The sequence below is a fragment of the Schistocerca piceifrons genome, chromosome 2 (genome assembly GCF_021461385.2).
Source record: "Schistocerca piceifrons isolate TAMUIC-IGC-003096 chromosome 2, iqSchPice1.1, whole genome shotgun sequence".
NCBI lineage: Eukaryota > Metazoa > Arthropoda > Insecta > Orthoptera > Acrididae > Schistocerca > Schistocerca piceifrons.
Genome location: NC_060139.1, coordinates 309,205,501 through 309,224,935, shown reverse-complemented (window position 1 = coordinate 309,224,935; position 19,435 = coordinate 309,205,501).

The following is a 19,435-nucleotide window of genomic DNA, read 5'->3' as shown; positions in this document are numbered from 1 at the left end:
AGCGTGCTGGGGTGGTGGCGGCGAGGAGACGCCACTCGCCCAGACGTTCCGCTATGACCTAATGTGGTTTCCACGTCGGCGTTCTCGCAGATAGACGTGCGCTTAACCTTCAATTGGGGATGTGGGGTGTTCACAGCACCCCAGGTGTAAAAGTTCACTGGTATTTAGTGAAATATGTTGGTCACACTGTTGAGCGCCTTTTTACCTTTGTTCAAAGGGATGCGCATTGTTGGGAAACCATTGTTAATGTTTTTAAAAGTACGCAACACTGTACACAACAAGGTTTTAAATGATGGGGTGCTGATAACACCCCACCTACCTAGTTGTGCGACTTCCTGTGTTGAGCAGTGTACATCATGATGTCACATGAGGAGGAGCAAAAACGTCTTAGAAGGCTGTTGGAGGAAGTTTTTAATGAAGATGAAGACTGTGAGAGTTCAGAGTTTGAAGATTCGGATGACAATGAAGAACAATGTGATGAAAGTGATCATGCAACTGCAAGTGATCAATCTGATAAGGATGCTAGTTCAGATACAGCTTCCCTCCTTTCCAGTAACACCAGAGAGGTTTATGCTTGGTAAGTATAAAGTAACTAAATGGATGACTACACCTAAGCTTAATAATATCAGAATAAGGAAGCAAAATATGGTAACTCTGCTTCCTGGTGCCAAACTAATTGCTAAAGACTACAAGACTGCTGTAGAATTCTTTGATGTGTTCATAAATGAGCAAATAATTCGCCCAATAGTAGAGTGCACCAACCTTTATATTGATCGCATTGAGGCCTTCTACAAGAACAAAAATGGATGTCAGAAAACAGATGTAATAGAAATACGATCTTTCATTCGGCTACTTATAATTGCTGGTTCTTATAGAGCAGCTAAAATGAATTTACTTTTTTCACAGGGACTAGGAGTAGAAATATTTCACACTACTATGTCACTGGGCAGATTTTTGTTCCTCATGAGGTGTTTGAGATTTGATAATATTCATGATAGGGGGCAACGTAAGGAACTGGATAAAATGGCTGCAATACTGGAAGTATTTCACCTTGCTCAACGAAAACTGCAGAAATGCATACAGCCTGGGAAGTTACACCACAATTGATGAACAACTGGTTCCCTTCAGAGGTAAACGCCCCTGTTTTGTGTGTATTCCTAGCAAACCTGCTAAATATGGAATAAAAATACAGACATTATGTGATGCAAGGATTTTGTATACATCTCAAATGGAAGTACATGCGGGAAAACAGCCTGAAGGACCTTTCCAAGTTTCTAATACAGGTAAAGATGTCGTTTTGAGACTTACTGAGGGGATACAAGGAAATGGAAGAAATATAACAACAGATAACTGGTACACTAGTATCTTGCTTGCTGAAGAATTACTGAAAAAGCGCTAACACTTGTTGGCACAATGAGAAAAAAATAAGCCTCAGCTTCCTACTGAAATGATTGTCATAAATGGGAGAGAAACTGCAAGTACAATTTTTGCTTACTAAGGGGACATCACTTGCCTTTCATATGTACCTAAAAAAGGTAAAAATGTTATACTGCTGTCAACAATGCATCCATTACCTTCTACAACCTTACAAAAGGTGGGGCTGACACAGTTGACAAGTTGTGTGCAACAAACACCATAGCAAGAAGAAGAAACCATGGCCATTAGACGTGTTCTTTCAAATGGTAGATTTTGCTTGCATTAATGCTCGAGCTATAATGAAGAGCAAAATCCCCAGTTTTGCTATGGAAAGAAGGCAATTTATAAGACAGGTGGAGCAGGAGCTTGTGCATCCTCAGGTTTTAAAAAGAGCTTCAAAGTCGGCTGTACCAAGATCCATCCAGCTGAAGGATTTATTCCAGCAGTTCAAAGTAATAAACACACATCAGGAAGACGAACAGTTTGTCCAAGAAATGCTGACAAAAACACCAAGTTCTTCTGATTCAAGTGTAACCAATTTGTGTGTTTAAATCATATGAAAAAACATTTGCAGTAAATGTATCAATTTAGAATATTCTTCCAGTGATGATGAAAATGTTCAGTGTTCAAATGTGATTTTTCTCTAGACTTTAGACATGAATGATTGTTTTAAGTTATTAATGTCTGTTGCTTTGGCTGTTAACATCTCTCTAATTTTAAAGTGGTTATAGCTTTTCTTGTTTGATTTGAAAAATGGTATGTATACAAAACCATTTCACACATGCTATTGGTTTATCAATTACGGATAATTATTCGAGTATCTTAGTGATTAAAATTGTACTTAAATGAAATAATAAGACTAAATGCAATGTTTATTTTATAATAAACAATTTAAAAAATCGAAACCTCAGTATCATATTTATGTAGGGTACTGTGAACACCCCACGAGTCTACTTACGTTATAAATGCTCACTTCCCCAGTTAAAGGTTAAGCGGATGTCATGAAGACGAAAGCCTAGATCGGCGACACAGGGTACAACCAGTAAGGCGGTGCCATTATCAGCCAGACGGCGGTCATCCGGTGTAACGCCCAACAGGTTTTAGGCGAAAGCTTGCAGTCACTCGGTACGGCCTCTCACCGCGGGAAGCTGCAGGTTCGCTCACATCATCTTCAGCCATTTTTGTGGCAGCCATGCAGCCTGCAGTGGCAGCTTTCAGTGGCTAAGTTCCACTACAGTTGGCTGGCTGTGTTCTCGGACACTAAGTCTTTTTATGTAGCAGGCAGCACATCACGATTCGCCAGTCGGGTTGATCGGTAATTAGCGAAACTGTCATTCAGTCGGAATCAGTAATAGAGACGGAACAGACAGACACTAACAATGAGGCTTTGGACACGGTCGTATTTAAAGCAGTCATTTTCTCCCATTATTCGGAGGCGTCGGTGGACGTGTCCCCACCGTGGTGTCTCAGTTATTGCCCGTTCCACTTTTCTTCACATCTTCCGCCCGTAGTAGGATTCAGTGGAACGGCAGAGCATGGAGGTTACATGTAATAGCTCTGTAGTTCAAGGCTCGCCAAGTAACGCTGTCGGTGCTGTCATGCTGCGCAGTTCGCGCTTCTTGATTACAGATCGCCTGGACGTGCCAAGTGTATAAAGAGCGACGACGCTCTACCCTCAGCAACTCAGAACTCCTCGTGCCCCAGATACCGATTGTGACACATGGTATGAGCCAGAACTGTCTCTCTGTCGTCGTTGCCAAGTAATAACTTTAAAATTTATTGCGCACCCAGGAATCGAATTTGCTATGCAACAGTCTCCCTCCTTCCAGAAATTAGTCCCGGATTTTGGTTTGGTGGACCCAGAATAACTGCAGTTACGTAGATTGCATTGACACTAATTCATACCGTGCAACCCCGCTTAATATTTCTTTGCTGGGTTCTGCACTCTAATACGGCCGAGATTCAACTCATTGCATATGCTATCATTCAGTTACAAATATTGATACAATTTAGTTCCTATATCTTAGTTGTTGCGTCAGGCCATTCGACGGGGATATGGTGCAAACGTAGAGACCCGGAGGATTGGCAGGTTTAAGCCTCAAGCTTAGGTAGGGCACACAAGTTGCTATAAATAACACGGCTATGTTAGTAGTAGAAACACTTTAGTGAAATGACAGATGTGTCCGAACATCAGTTTCGTATTAAAACGCTCCTTTTCTGATGCAATTAGGTTGTCTCTTGAGTGTAGAATTCAGAGTAGCGTTAAGAAAGGTTAGATTTTGGATAGGTAAGATATTTCAACTTCTTCTGTCCAATTTAACATTGGTGTTGGTAATTTGATACTAGTTATAGTTAGCCCTGCCTATAACCCAAGTCGTGCCATTCTGATACCACTGTTCTGAAACTCCATTGTTGCCCCTGGGTTTCCCATCTACATTAACAGCAAATGATTACAGGCTGCGATGTGAAGACTAAGTAACTCCAGTAGATAACGCTTTTCTGAAAATGTTCGCATCGAGCTCACAGCTGAACCAAGCACGATAGCGCATCTGTGCAGATCCTTCTAGTCGGACAAATGGTGGAGATTCCTGTTCCGGAGCCTCACAACTCCATCAGTGTCATAAGGGCATGTGCATCTCCTCGGCCCGAGATCACGACCACTTCCTCAGACTGTAGTTTCTCTCACTTACTCATGGCTTCCCGTTCATCGATCATGGATGGACGGTGTAAACTGATAATTAGCGTTTCTACTGACTGCCGGGAATCCTTGCTTTCTGTCTTTACCTCTACAGTTGCCATGTGATGGAAGAGAGCTAGATTCTCATGTGTTACCTACGCTGAAGAGCCAAAAAACTGATACATCTGCCTAATATCGTGTAGGTCCCCCTTCCCCCGCGAGCACGCGAAAGTGCCGCAACACGACGTGGCGTGGACTCGACTAAAGTCTGAAGTAATGCTGGAGGGAATTGACCATTAATCCTGCAGGCTGTCCATAAATCCGTAAGAGTACGAGGGGGTGGAGATCTCTTCTGAACAGCGTGCTGGAAGGCATCCCAAATATGCTTGACAATGTTCACGTCTGGGAAGTTTGGTGGCCAGCGGAAGTGTTTAACCCCAGAAGAGTTTTCCTGGAGCCAATATGTAGCACTTCTGGACGTGTGGGTGTCGCATTGTCCTGCTGGAATTTCCGAAGTCCATCGGAATGACATGAATGGATGTAGGTGGTCAGACAGGATGCTTACGTACGTGTCACCTATCCGAGTCGCATTTACACGTATCAGGGGTCCCGTATCACTCCACCTGCAATTGCCTGCAAACGCCCCACACCATTACAGAGCCTCCACCAGCCTGAACAGTCCCCTGCTGACATGCAGGGTCGATGGATTCAGGAGGTTGTCTCCATACCTGCACACGTCCATCCTCTTGTTGACAGGAACAGGCGTGTGGCGTAAAGCTTCGTGTCGTGCAGTCATGAAGGGTACACGAGTGGTCCTCTGGCTCCGAAGCCCATACCGATGATATTTCGTTGAATGGTTCGCGCGCTAACACTCGTTGATGGGCCAGTGTTGAAATCTGCAGTAATTTATGGAAGGGTTGCATTTGTGTCACGTGGGACGATTATCTTCAGGCGTTTTTGGTCCCGTTCCTGCAGGATTTTTTTCCAGCCGCACCGATGTCGGAGATTTGATGTTTCACCACTTTCCTGATATTCACTGTACACTCGTGAAATGGTCGTTCGGGAAAATCCCCACTTCATCGCTACCTCGGACATACTGTGTCCAATCGCTCTTGCGCCGATTATAACACCACGTTCAAACTCACTTAAATCTTGTTAATCCGTCATTATAGCAGCAGTAACCGATCTAACAACTGAACCAGACAACTTTATAGCAACTAGTTTAGGGGCATTCATTATCATTGTGTCTTATACGGAGAAACATAAGTTTCGCGACACACCCGACATGTATTCGCGATACAGAAGTTGAGAAACGGTGGACTGGGGGAACTCGGAAGCCATTACGGTCACGACGACATCGTGGTGAGAGACCCCTTAAATGATGCTGTGCTGGGGTGAGAAAGGGTCATGTTGGATGGCCATTCAGAGCTTCACATTTTCGTCGGTGGTCGGCGAAATTTTGCTGTCGCCTCATGTGCTAAGCTTTAGAGGTGCAGCTGGTGCATACTTGATTTTCTAGGAGGAGAGAACGGTATGAATATCAATGGTTCCGATGAAACGCCAGTACTAAGCAAATAAGGGAAAACTGAAAGGTAGAAGGAATATATACAGGGGAGGGGGGGTCGATAGGTCGATATCAGGGAAACAAACTTGAGGAAGTATCTTTGCTATTTAGTTTACGTTAAAATCCATATCGGTTCGATCAACTTGCACAACGTATTGGTTGGAATTGTATTTGAACTTACAGTAAAAGTAGTGACGTCACACTAGTCGGCCTGTCCGCCACACTTAGCAAACGCTGGGCTCCGTGCAGAGCCCACGGGAAATCAAGTCTATTGAAAAGGTAGCCACTAAAGGTCTTAATTGTGGCGTGTGCTATCGAGAACGTGCATGCATTTAAACACGCAGTCATGAATTACGAAACGCGTCTGAAATAGTTACTCGCTCCCCGCCGGAGATAGCTGCTAGTACTCAGACCTGCAGTGTCACGTGCTTGTGACGTACGCGCCACAACCCTTCTTCGCGAGGGCCTCGTGTTGTTGTGAGGAGTGTTTGGACTTGATGTAGTCGCCGACTTCCGTAATGTGAGAAGCACGAGTAATAAATTTTCTTTTTGATACGGCACTGACGACAACTTGCAAAACTTCACCTATCGAACAAACCAGAGTGATCAAGGTGAAAGAAATCCGGTAAGTAAAATTAAGGTTTGTCATCGTTGTTGGCATTGGAGACGAGGGGCAAGTATGGGGCAAATATCGGCTGTATCCTTTTGAGAAAAACACCTCGCCTTAAATACTTTTGAAAATCTCTAGAAATCCGATTTTTTATCTCTGCTTGGAAATTTTAACGCCGAACTTTCAGAGTGCTAGTCCTGTGTGATCTTAAAGTAGTGCGCTAGGGTAGTATGCAGAACAGTCTCCGTCCGGGTATGCGGATATCTAAGGGTTTCTTAAGCAAGAAGTCCTCAAGCGCTATTTTTCTCCATCCTTAGCTTGTGCTCCATTTTAAATTACCACTATGTTAAGAGACACGGTCGAAGCGATTGAAGACACGTTTGTACTCAGGTCTTGAAGATGGTCAAAAAATGGCTCTGAGCACTATGGGACTTAACATCTGAGGTCATCAGTCCCCTAGAACTTAGAACTACTTAAACCTAACTAACCTAAGGACATCACACACATCCATGCCCTAGGCAGGATTCGAACCTGCGACCGTAGCGGTCACGCGGTTCCAGACTGAAGTGCCTAGAACCGCACGGCCACACCGGCCGGCGAAGATGGTCATCATAGAATTTAATTACCTGGTGGAAAATGTTACCCGTAACTTGAAAACATATAAAAAATTTTAAAAACTTCCCTGGATCAGTGCTACTACAATGTCGCAACTCCTTACACGCTGTTACCTTCCTTCGTCTCAGAGCGGGGTGCACAAAATCTTTGTAGTACTCAGTACGTACAATTACAAGAGAAACTCATTCGTCATGCTTGTCACTGAAACAAAAACGGATTGAAATTTAGAGCAGGTTAGATAGATAATCACTGCACCAACAAGTTTGTGGGGTGGTAATCCAAATGTGTTGCGGACATCTGATCAATGAAATTATGTCTGAACGAAAAATTCGCGCCTGAACGTCCGTATCGTCTTGCTATCAAGCGTTGCTCTCCAGTATATTACACAGGCGCGGATGAAAGGTTCGGCTTTGATGGGGTGGTGTGGGGGTTTACATCAGTGCGCAGAACATCGGTTTAACATAGCTTTCAAGATTGCAGTTCATAAATATTGCATAAGTTGGTATTATTGTGGTTTGTTTGGTGCAACAACAATGAAAATTGCGTCAGAAGTAGTTGGGAGCTTGAGGAAAAGGCACGTGATTTTTCGCTGTATACTCTAACATAAAATTGGCAAGATACAGAAATGGACACTACGGGGGTCTCTGGTACTGTGACTGTTGAAAACCAGAGGCCGCACGCACATAAAGATCGAAACTTTACGCGGCAAAAACCCGTCAGGAGGCTACAGTGCGTTAAGTGAAGTTCGTGGTGAGTTTATAGTGGACCGTAGTATAGTTCCACGTTGGGTTAATAGTTTTCTTGACTGTAAAATAGGTATATACGAAAATCAAAGACCCGGAAGGCCAAGAACATCAACAGATGAACCAAGTGTGAAACTTGTGACAGATGCTCTTGAAGAAGATCGCAGTGCGTCGTGTGAGGAACACTCTGAAGCCACGGCAATTCCCCCCAAAATCAGTATTACATATCCTGACAAATGATTTAAAGAAGAGGAAAAATTTCTGCGAGATGGGTGTTGAGTTGCCAGACGTGCGGTATTTCCCGGGACGCACTGTGTTTCCTGCCAAATTTTAAATGTCCACCGGGACAGTCTCTGTCCCGTATTTCAACCATGTTCGATTATTATTATTGCGAAATCTTTTGCGCTACAGCTTGTAAATACCTTTCATGTACGCGCGTACCGCATGTAGGTACGACTAGCTGGGCTATCAGTCTGACAGTGCCGGGCGGGGACGATATTCACCGATTCCCACCATAGCGCGCCGCGTCTCACTTTCTTTCTATAATTTTGTATTCAGCATTTTTGTTTGTTTGCTGACTCGTTTAAATGCTGTGTCAACGCATGTTAACACTTCTGGAAGGATTTTTTAATTCCATTATTGTCATTCTAGTTTAAAACTTCGTTCATTGTTTTGCGAGAACTGCTGAGTGTTGAACGCGTTACGCTTGTAAATTATTTCTAAAACTGTAGACAGGATAAATGATTTAAGTGACTGCGACCCAGATAATTCGTCAAGAAATGGAGTAATACCTTCCCAAAAAAAGGCTTACTAAGTATAATCCGAACTCGGAAAATAGTTATTCCTGGTTAAGACAAGTAAAAGGAAACTTTTACAAGACGCAGTGATTATCTATTTAACCTGCTCTAAACTTAAATCCGTTTTTGTTTCAGTGACAAGCGTGACGAATGAGTTTCTGTCACCTGTGCAATAAAGATTTCTCGTGTGCTCATGGAGGCATTGTTGATGTAAAACATGCATGTACTAAATCTCAGATGACTGTAAGAGCAACGAAGCATGAAGTACTTTACCTAATATTTCTCGAAGCCTTCCTCGGAGACGGAAAAGATTACTGCTGGAGAACTCGCATCTGTTTATCGCACGTTAAAACATTCTGTTAGACACAATAGTGTGGATCTGCAGTGAAACAAAAATAGTTCAAAGTTTTAATTGCAGAAGAACAAAAGCGGAAGCTAGTGCATGCGAAGTATTGGCCAAAGGATCTGTTAAAAATGTTTTGAAGAAAAATCTATACTTCTCTATAGCGACAGGTACAAATAATAAAAAAACCAGAACATTTCCAATTTGCTTATGATTTTATGATTACGATACTAGGGTTTAAACCGTCTACTGGAATTGGTAGAATGAAATAATTTTGCAAACCAAGTTACGAAGTAATTAAGACATATTGGAGAAGATTGTCTTCATTTAAAGTTTCGGCTTTCGCCGCTGACAACACTGATGTAAACTTTGATAGAAACCATTCCATCTATATACTTATTTTAGCCGAAAATGATAAAATTGTCAAAGCAGGTTGCCCGGTCAATATTCTTCACAATGCAGCAAAATAAAGTCCTGATAAACTTGAAGTGGATGTAGAAAGATTGATACTGAAAATTTGCAGTCACTTCAGTATATCTGCGAAACGAAGGACGGACTTGAAACTCCATGTTGAAGCGAATGAGATGCAACGGGATTGTGTGTCACTTGTGTCATACATCTGTCCGCGAGATTTTCACAGCCCTAAACATCCCTAGGTCCACTGTTTCCGATGTGATAATGAAGTGGAAACGTGAAGGGACACGTACGTACAGGCTGGCCTCGTCTGTTGACTGACAGAGACCGCCGACAGTTGAAGAAGATCGTAGTGTGTAATAGGCAGACATCTATACAGAGCATCACACGAAATTCCAAACTGCATCAGGATCCACTGCAAGTACTATAACACTTGGGCAGGAGGTGAGAGAACCTGGATTTCGTGGTCGAGCGGCTACTCATAAGCCACACATCACGCCGGTAAATGCCAAACGACGCCTCGCTTGGCGTAAGGAACGTAAACATTTGACGATTGAACAGTGGAAAAACGTTGTGTCGAGTGACGAATTACGGTACACAATATGGCGATCCGATGGCAGGGTGTGGGTATGGCGAATGCCAACGTGTGTAGTGCCAACAGTAAAATCCGGAGGCAGTGGTGTTATGGTGTGGTCGTGTTTTTCATGGAGGGGGCTTGCACCCCTTATTGTTTTGCGTGGTACTATCACAGCACAACCCCACACTGATGTTTTAAGCACGTTCTTGCTTCCCGCTGTTGAAGAGCTATTCGAGCATAGCGAGTATAAGACGATCGAACACCTGTTCGTAATGTACGGCCTGTGGCGGAGTGGTTACAAGACAGTAACATATCTGTAATGGACTGGCCTGCACAGAGTCCAGACCTGAATCCTATAGAACACATTTGGGATGTTTTGGAAACGCCGACTTTGTGCCAGGCCTCACCGACCGACATCGATACCTCTCCTCAGTGCAGCACTCCGTGAAGAATGGGCTGCCATTCCCAAAGAAACCTTCCAGCACCTGATTGAACGTATGCCTGCGAAAGTGGAAGCTGTCATCAAGGCTAAGGGTGGGCCAACACCGTACTGAATTTCATCGTTACCGATGGAGGGCGCGACGAACTTATAAGTCACTTTCAGCCAGGTGTCCGGATACTTTTGATCACATAGTGCAGATTAGTAAGTGGATGCCGTGTTTTTGAAATACCTTGCCATTTTCGAGACTTCGTATTCATGCTACTTTATTTGCTGAAATTACGAAATGGATACATATAATAATATAAAAGCTTCAATTTATTTTCTGTTTTGCGGGTCGTCATGACACCGCACTTTCCTCAACGTCCCGCCGCCCCATCCCCTTCGCCCTCCGGTACTTAGGTAACATTGAGCGCTTCGTTGTTTGCTGAGTACTCGTGACTCGACGGACGGGCTTACTGCTGTGTACGTCTTTCGAACGGGTCGTGTTTTGCTTTATAAGAGCAAAGAACGCTTTCTTGTTGTAGGCTAATACTTTTTGGAACCTGCGTGTAAAGGACTTCAGTTACTAATTTGAGCGATAGTTGGCAAACGCACGGAAGGACCTGAAAGAACTGCTTTCAGGTACTTTATCCCAGTTGTCGTGCTGTACTAGCATATTCGTTCCTGAAAATTGAACCATGTAAATATCTTTCGTTAACATTTATTGTTGTCAGTTTATCATTTCATATCTTAATTTGGATATCCTTCGCTGCCTTCACGCTGCGAATATTGGATGGCACTCACTAAAACTACTTTCAAAATATCTTCTGGCAGTTTCTGAGCAGAGGCTGTGGAATGACTGTCTTTGTTCAGGAGATATAAAGCGCCCTGTTAAAAGCACACGAGGCTCTGTGAGGCTCTTCTCAATGCAGGTCTATTGTTTAAAAAATGTGATAACTTGAAGGTGAACACCGCCCTGTGCAAAGTATGAGAGCTGTTGCTAACATAAATAGATACAATGTGATGCGCGCTGGCGAAATGACTCTATATCATTTGTGACCAGTCATTCACGAGAGTCAGTGCATCTTTCGAAATTCTATGAGAATCAGTCAGGAACAATTTAATAGGCAAGGGGACAATAAAATATCCTTAGGGAGACTGTATACTAATATACAAAGGGAATCCTTATTAGCAAAAAGCTCGAAACGTTCATGAACGATTTGCTTCAATTTTTAATTGGTACCATAAGAAACATTCGCACGGACGTAACTACATGCTGGTTGATTCAGTTGGCCATACCAATGACGTTTAACCCAACGCGTAATGTTATATCTGGCCTTTAAAAACAACGCGCGAGATTCTGATATTCTCTCGCTCGCTACGCCCCAGCAATTACTCCTACAGAAAAATCAGTAGGACGTTTTTGTACGAGGGACGTTCAGTAAGTAATGTAACACATTTCCTGGCCCATTTCGGTCTTAAAAATGCGAAATTTGTTGTGGGACATCGTGGAATATTCGCGCAGCCACAATAGTTGCACGAACTTCCGATAGGTGGCAGCGCTATACGTAGCCTTCAAAATGGCGTCTGTAAGGAGGTGTGTTTTAAATAGTTTCCGGTGGAAAACCAGAGCATCACAGATATTCAGAGGCACTTGCTGAACATCCACAGAGAACTGGCAATGAACAAAACGACTGTTGAGTCGTTGGGTGAGGCATCTGTCATCGCAACAAGATCGCGCAAACCTGTCCGATCTGCCTTGAGCCCGCAGACCGCACACTGCTGTTACTGCTGCAAAATGTTAGTCACCACAAAAATGCAAACGAACGTCACCTCCATGACACCCCTAGGCCTCACATGTCTTCGCACCCGAGAGGAGATCGCAAAACTTCATTTGACTATTCTTCCTCATCCACCCTACAAGATGGATCTCGCACTTTCATTTAGGCCCAGTGAAAAGGTGCACTCCGCATGGAGGAGTACGTAGATGATGGGAAGGTTATTCATACATCAGGCCGTTGGTTCCACGTCGACCAGGTAGAGTGGTACCATGCAGGCATACAGGCTCCCCCAGTAAGGTGGCATAAGATCGCCGCATTGAACGGAGATTGTATTGAAAAATAGGTTTTCGTAGCCAAAAGAGTGGGGAATAATGTAGTATATCAGAATCCTGAATAAAAACAACCTACTTTCAGAGGAGAAAAATATTTCCATTACTTATTGAACGCCACTTGTAGAAAATTTAAATGTAGTTAAATTTTGTACTGGAATATGTTTTCACTGGAGGCCACGATTTGAGTTATTCAAGAAAAACGTACAGAAGTGACATTCAAACGCACCTCGACCCCTACGCTCATCCCTCACAAGTCAGGATTTCTAGTATGGTGTGGCACTCCCTCCTGCCGCTGTACAAAAACTTTCCGACTACACAAACTATTACCGATATTCGATCGATTTTGTTCTCTGTTGACTGGGTTATTATGCCACCACTATAATCGCTTTTAACATTATTAATTTAAAGGTGCCCGTGAGGGTAATGAAAGATGAAAGGCATCTGTAAATGTTACACTAAAATTAATTACGTTGACATTTTGAACCAGTCTTAACCCTTACAAGCACAGTAGTTTCGTAGTCAGAAAGCCTGACGAATAACGCGGTGTAATTGATTACTTTAAAATTCACGAAATTTCCACCATACTGCAGTAGCTGACAAATCCACCATCGCCCGGGTATTCGTTTTGCTAATATTCTATCAGAAGCGGAAAAACTAACAATAAACTGTGTTTTTGGTGTAATATCATGAAAATTTTATTTCCGTGTATTCGTGTAAACACCTTTGAAATTATGAAACATTCGTGCAAAGAAAGATGTATAATGTACAAACGTATAACGAATGTAGGCGCGTAGTAGTCACAAAACGAAAATCGAGTGATAACGTGTTATGTTGCAGATACTAAAAGCATAACGGTAAAGACCTGGTGTTGCGGGTGATGTGTTGTATGCTGTCAGAACTCGAATTCAGTGAAACGTAACCCAATACAGAGAGACGTTCTCCTTTGTGAGAGCACAGCTGTAATGAGCTCGTTATTCGCAACAAGCCAAACAATAAGAATCCTATCACAGTCAAAGCAATCATAGCGTCGCTAGTTTGCAAAATGATTCCCATGTTAAATTGGATTATTAGATAGACATCCAATAGAAACTTTAACAACGTGTAGTGCTTCGTACACTGTTGGTCACGAGGACTACCAGAAATTTTTCAAATGAGAAGAAATAAGTCATAACTGCTATATTACTTACGTGAAATTAAAGGACTGCTTTCAGTTTAAAATTTGAATTCTAGAATGGCTGAGCTGTAAGGTTACAACGTTATCTTAGACTTCCATTGCGTGAATAAAGTTGTGTGTGAGCCATTTGCTATGAAATATACCGGGGTACAACTGCTTCCCCAGTAACATAACCCAAAAGAACATGGGCCCTCACTGTACTGGTTTACGTGATCAAAAATTAATGGAAGCAAATGCGAAGAGACCTACGAAACACACACACACACACACACACACACACACACACACACACACACACACAACCTGATTCTCTTAAGAGACTGGGACAATAGGAATCATCAGAAGATTTACCATCTAGGTGCATATACACCACTGCAAGATTTAAAAGGTGAATAATTTTTTTTTGTCTATACTGGTTACCTTGTCAGATGAGAAAAGTTTGCAACAGAGATATTAAATGTGAAATTTGTTGGTGGTGGTCATGTTCTGAAACTAAAAGAGACCTAGATCAAATTAGATTTTATGTCTTCATTTTTGTGGCCATGAACTCCGTAGGTGGTGTATCACCACATAAGGTATTTAAAAATACGACGTTGCAATTGCTAAAAATGCGTATTTACTCTAAACGTACGGGTTTTATTCATTTAACAATCATCAGTGGTCTAGAATTAAACACATTTCCAGTTTTGGTTTTGGTTCTATATGTAAAAAAACTGCTATTTCCCGAACTGCTAATGTGTGAATTTTTGCTACTGCATTTTCTTCTGATTTTGGGGCGTCTCAGGAAGTATCGTTTATTAGCATGGGAGTTAATAGTATAGTATAGAACAGAGCCTTTTGCGGGGGTTGGGGAGGGGGGGGGGGGTGCTTAAAGACCAGCACAAAGCGACGAACACCGAATGCAGAGTAGGGAAGAGGAGAGTGGGGTAGTTGACATGAAGAATGTGGGGGACGTTAAGGGGTTAGTAATAACGAAATAGAGAGAAGTAGATGTAGTAGAGAGAGAGAGAGAGAGAGAGAGAGAGAGAGAGAGAGAGAGAGACTGGAAGGGAAAGAGAGGGGGGACCGTTTCTTGTGTGTTTGCTTAGGCGATGTGCTCAATGGTTTGTATATTGTTTGGTTTCAAATGTTTATTTGGTCGTTAATACGTTTGTTGTGTTAGGGCTCTCTTTTTATGGTAAATTCCTTGAAATGTAAAGAGATGCTCAACTTTTTCTGTTGTAATTTGGCCTGTGCGATCCTGGTTAGGATGGTCCACGTACGCCGAGGAACTTCCCCTGTGCTTCCATAGCTTACACCGTGTGCCAGAGATCTGATTCCACGTATTTATACTGGGTTACTACAGTATAACTGTAAATAAGTTTCCAGCTTGTTGACAGTCTTACTTCACAATCTCTCCGATTATTAATTACATTTTATGAATTTTTTCCCTTCCCTAAACGAAGACTTATTCATTTCCTACATCTTTCATATTTGAAAACAATGTATGAATGAATGAAACATTCGCTTAGACAAAAGTAACCAGTAGCACTGCCGTAAATTCATTGTATCATACCAGTACTGAATGAAAGTATGTGTATTTCGTTACTGGGTAGCTCAAGACATGTGCTTGTCCCCAGGTAAAACAAAGTAATACCATAGTTTGCAATGCGGACGGAAGCGTGAAGCGGGAGCGGTCGGTGTTGCTGGGTTGGGCGGAGGACAATATAGGGGGAGCGATCGGTAATGCTGACGGACGACATCCTGCGGATAACGCTTGCAGCTTTCGCTAGCTTAACGGTGCGGCAAGTGATGCGAGGCTATATCAAACAGTAAGTCGTACAGTTCGTTGCACTGTGTCGCTCAGTTCTGTTTTCCTTAAAAAGCCTTTTCTCTTAAAGTACAATCGTGTAGTCGGGTTAGCGTTTGAGAATATTAAATTTTTCATTTGCGTGACCATAATGTTCTTCATTGTTGATACTGCTTCCTCTGTAAACACTAAATGTGGAAGGTGCGTTAAGTGACCACTCTAAGGAAAATGGAATTTTTACCAGACGCGCCTTTTGAATTACATATTGCAAGGTATCACAACACCCATTTTAAGTAAAATATAAAATAGTATAATAGGAACAGTATGCATTTGTCTAAAATTGTACAAAGGACACTTCTCCCCATCTAAAGGATTAATGAGGCCTCTGCCATCACGGCAGCATTCCATCCATGTTTGCTATGTTGATTTACGGACTTACTTTCTAGGCATCTTGACGCCCTAGGATTTGCAAAAGTACCTAGCGGCTGCAGCAGCACGCCGTTTCCAGTTAGATTTTTGTATTGGGCCAAATACACTGAAGATCCAAAGAAACTGGTACATCTGCCTACTAACGCATAGGCCCCACGCGAGCACGCAGACGTGGCGCAACACGACGTGGCATGGACTCGACCAATTTCTGAAGTAGTGCTGGAGGAAATTGTCACCATGAAACCTGCAGGGCCGTCCATAAATCCGTAAGAGTACGACGGGCTAGAGATCTCATCTGAACAGCACGTCACAAGGCATCCCAGATAAGATCAATAATGCTCACGTTTGGTGAGTATGGTGGCGATCGGAAGTGTTTAAACTCAGAATAGTGTCCCTGGAACCAGAATGTAGCAATTAGGTACGTGTGGAGTGTCGCATTGTCCCGCTGGAATTGCCCAAGTCAGTCGGAATGCACAATGGACATGAATGGATGTATGTAATCAGACAGGATGGTTACGTACGGTTCACCTGTCAGTCGCATCGAGACGAACTATGGGTCCCATATCACTCCAATTGCACACGTCCTACACCATTACGGAGTTTTCACCAGCTTGAACAGTCTCCTGCTCCGCCCGTCCACTCGATACAATTTGAAACGAGACTCGTCCGACCAGCCAACATGTTTCCAGTCATCAACAGTTCAATGTCGGTGTTGGCGGCCCAGGCGAGGCGTAATGCGTTGTATCTTGCAGTCATCAAAGGTACGCGAGTGGGCCTTCGGCTTCGAAAGCCCATATCGATGATGTTTCGGTTAATGGTTAGCACTAAAATCTGCAGCAATTTGCGGAAGGCTTGCACTTCCGTCACGTTGACCGATTCTCATCCGTCATAGTTGGTCCGTTCTTGTAGGATCTTTTTCCGGCCCCAGCGATTTCGGAGATTTGATGTTTATCAGATTCCTGATATTCACAGTACACTCATGAATGGTCGTACGGGAAAATCCCCACTTCATCGCTGCCTCGGAGATGCTGTGTCCCATCGGTCGTGCGCCGACTGTAACACAACGTTTAAACTCACTTAAATCTTGATAACCCGCCATTGTAGCAACAGTAACCCATCTAGCAACTCTTGTCTTATAAAGGCATTGCCGATCACAGTGCCGTATTCTGCCAGTTTACATACACTGTGATCAAAAGTATCCGGACACCTGGCTGAAAATGACTTAAAAGTTCGTGGCGCCCTCCATCGGTAATGGTGGAATTCAATATGGTGTTGGCCCACCCTTAGCCTTGATGACAGCATCCACTTTCGCAGGCATACGTTTAATCGGGTACTGGAAGGTTTCTTGGGAATGGCAGCCCATTCTTCACGGAGTGCTGCACTCAGGAGAGGTATCGATGTCGGTCTGTGAGACCTGGCACGAAGTCGGCTATCCAAAACATCACAAAGCTGTTGTGTAGGATTCAGGTCAGGATCTGTGCATACCAGTCCATTACAGGGTATTATTGTCATGTAACCACTCGGCCACAGGCTTTGCATTTTGAACAGGTGCTCGATCGTGTTGAAAGATTCAATCGCCATCCCCGAATTGTTTTTAAACCGTGGGAAGCAAGATAGTGCCTAAAACATCAGCGTACCCCTGTGCTGTGGTAGTTCCACGCGAAACGACGAGTGCAAGCCCCCTCCATGAAAAATCACACCATAACACGACCACCTCCGAATTTTACTGTTGACACTACACACGCTGGCAGATGACCGAGCATTCGCCATACCCACATCCTGCCATCGGATCGCCACATTGTGTACCGTAATTCGTCACTCCATACAATGTTTTTCCATTGTTAAATTGTCCAGTGTTTACGCTCTTTACACCAAGCAAGGCCTTGTTTGGCATTTACCGGCGTGATGTGTGGCTTATGAGCAGCCGCTCGATCACGAAATCAAAGTTTCCTCACCTACCGCCTAACTGTCGCAGTATTTGAGCAGTGAATCCCGATGCAGTTTGGAATTCCTGTGTGATGGTCTAGATGGATGTCTGCCTATTACACATTTTTAATGAAAAGAGGAAGTTTTCAAAGATTTTGGCAGGCGGCGACGGGCGGACGGTGATGGTTTCAAGAAGCAGCCGGTAGAGTTCGCGCGGCAAAAGGGCCGTCATTCCGTTTCACTGTCAGTTGTGAGAGAGATGGCGACTGTGGAGCAGGTGGTTTTCTGCGTTCTTGTTCGCGAAAAGTGAGTCGCAGATTGCAGTGCAGCGGGCATTTCGTACGGAATTCGTTACTCAATCACCAACTCGCAATAGCATTAGCCATGGGTGTAAGCAATTTAGCAGACTGGGAGTGTGTATTACTTTGTTTTACCTGGGGACAAGCACATGTCTTGAGCTACCCAGTAACGAAATATACATACTTTCATTCAGTACTTGGACGATACAATGAAGAAAGCACATACCTACAGCGTGTATGGGAGGATGATACCCGACGGATTCAAGAAAATTTTGTGCGCATTCCCACTAAGTCTACCAATAGAGCCAGTCAAGGACTTTGGAATACCCCAACCAACTGTTAGGAAAGTTCTGAGAGGGCGTTTGCTGTACAAGCTCTACCGATTACAACTTGTGCAGGCTCTCAACCACAATGACAAAGAGCAGCATCTCGCATTTTGTCGTTATACGAGGTTCATTCAAGTTCTAAGGCCTCCGATTTTTTTTTTTTTCTAATTAACTACTCACCCGAAATCGATGAAACTGGCGTTACTTCTTGACGTAATCGCCCTGCAGACGTACACATTTTTCACAATGCTGACGCCATGATTCCATGGCAGCGGCGAAGGCTTCTTTAGGAGTCTGTTTTGACCACTGGAAAATCGCTGAGGCAATAGCAGCACGGTTGGTGAATGTGCGGCCACGGAGAATGTCTTTCATTGTTGGAAAAAGCCAAAAGTCGCTAGGAGCCAGGTCAGGCGAGTAGGGAGCATGAGGAATCACTTCAAAGTTATCACGAAGAAGCTGTTGCGTAACGTTAGCTCGATGTGCGGGTGCGTTGTCTTGGTGAGGGTGCGTTGTCTTGGTGAAACAGCACACGCGCAGCCCTTCCCGAACGTTTTTGTTGCAGTGCAGGAAGGAATTTGTTCTTCAAAACATTTTATTAGGATGCACCTGTTACCGTAGTGCCCTTTGGAACGCAATGGGTAAGGATTACGCCCTCGCTGTCCCAGAACATGGACACTATCATTTTTTTAAGCACTGGCGGTTACCCGAAATTTGTTTGGTGACGGTGAATCTGTGTGCTTCCATTGAGCTGACTGGCGCTTTGTTTCTGGATTGAAAAATGGCATCCATGTCTCATCCATTGTCACAACCGACGAAAAGAAAGTCCCATTCATGCTGTCATTGCGCGTCAACATTGCTTGGCAACATGCCACACGGGCAGCCATGTGGTCGTCCGTCAGCATTCGTGGCACCCACCTGGATGACACTTTCCGCATTTTCAGGTCATCATGCAGGATTGTGTGCACAGAACCCACAGAAATGCCAACTCTGGAGGCGATCCTCCAAAACAATTCTCTCCCCTTTCTCGATCATGTCGTCAGACCGGCTTGTGCGAGCCCGAGGTTGTTTCGGTTTGTTGTCACAAGATGTCCTGCCTTCATTAAACTGTCACACCCACGAACGCACTTTCGACACATCCATAACTCCATCACCACGTCTCCTTCAACTGTCGATGAATTTCAATTGGTTTCACACCACGCAAA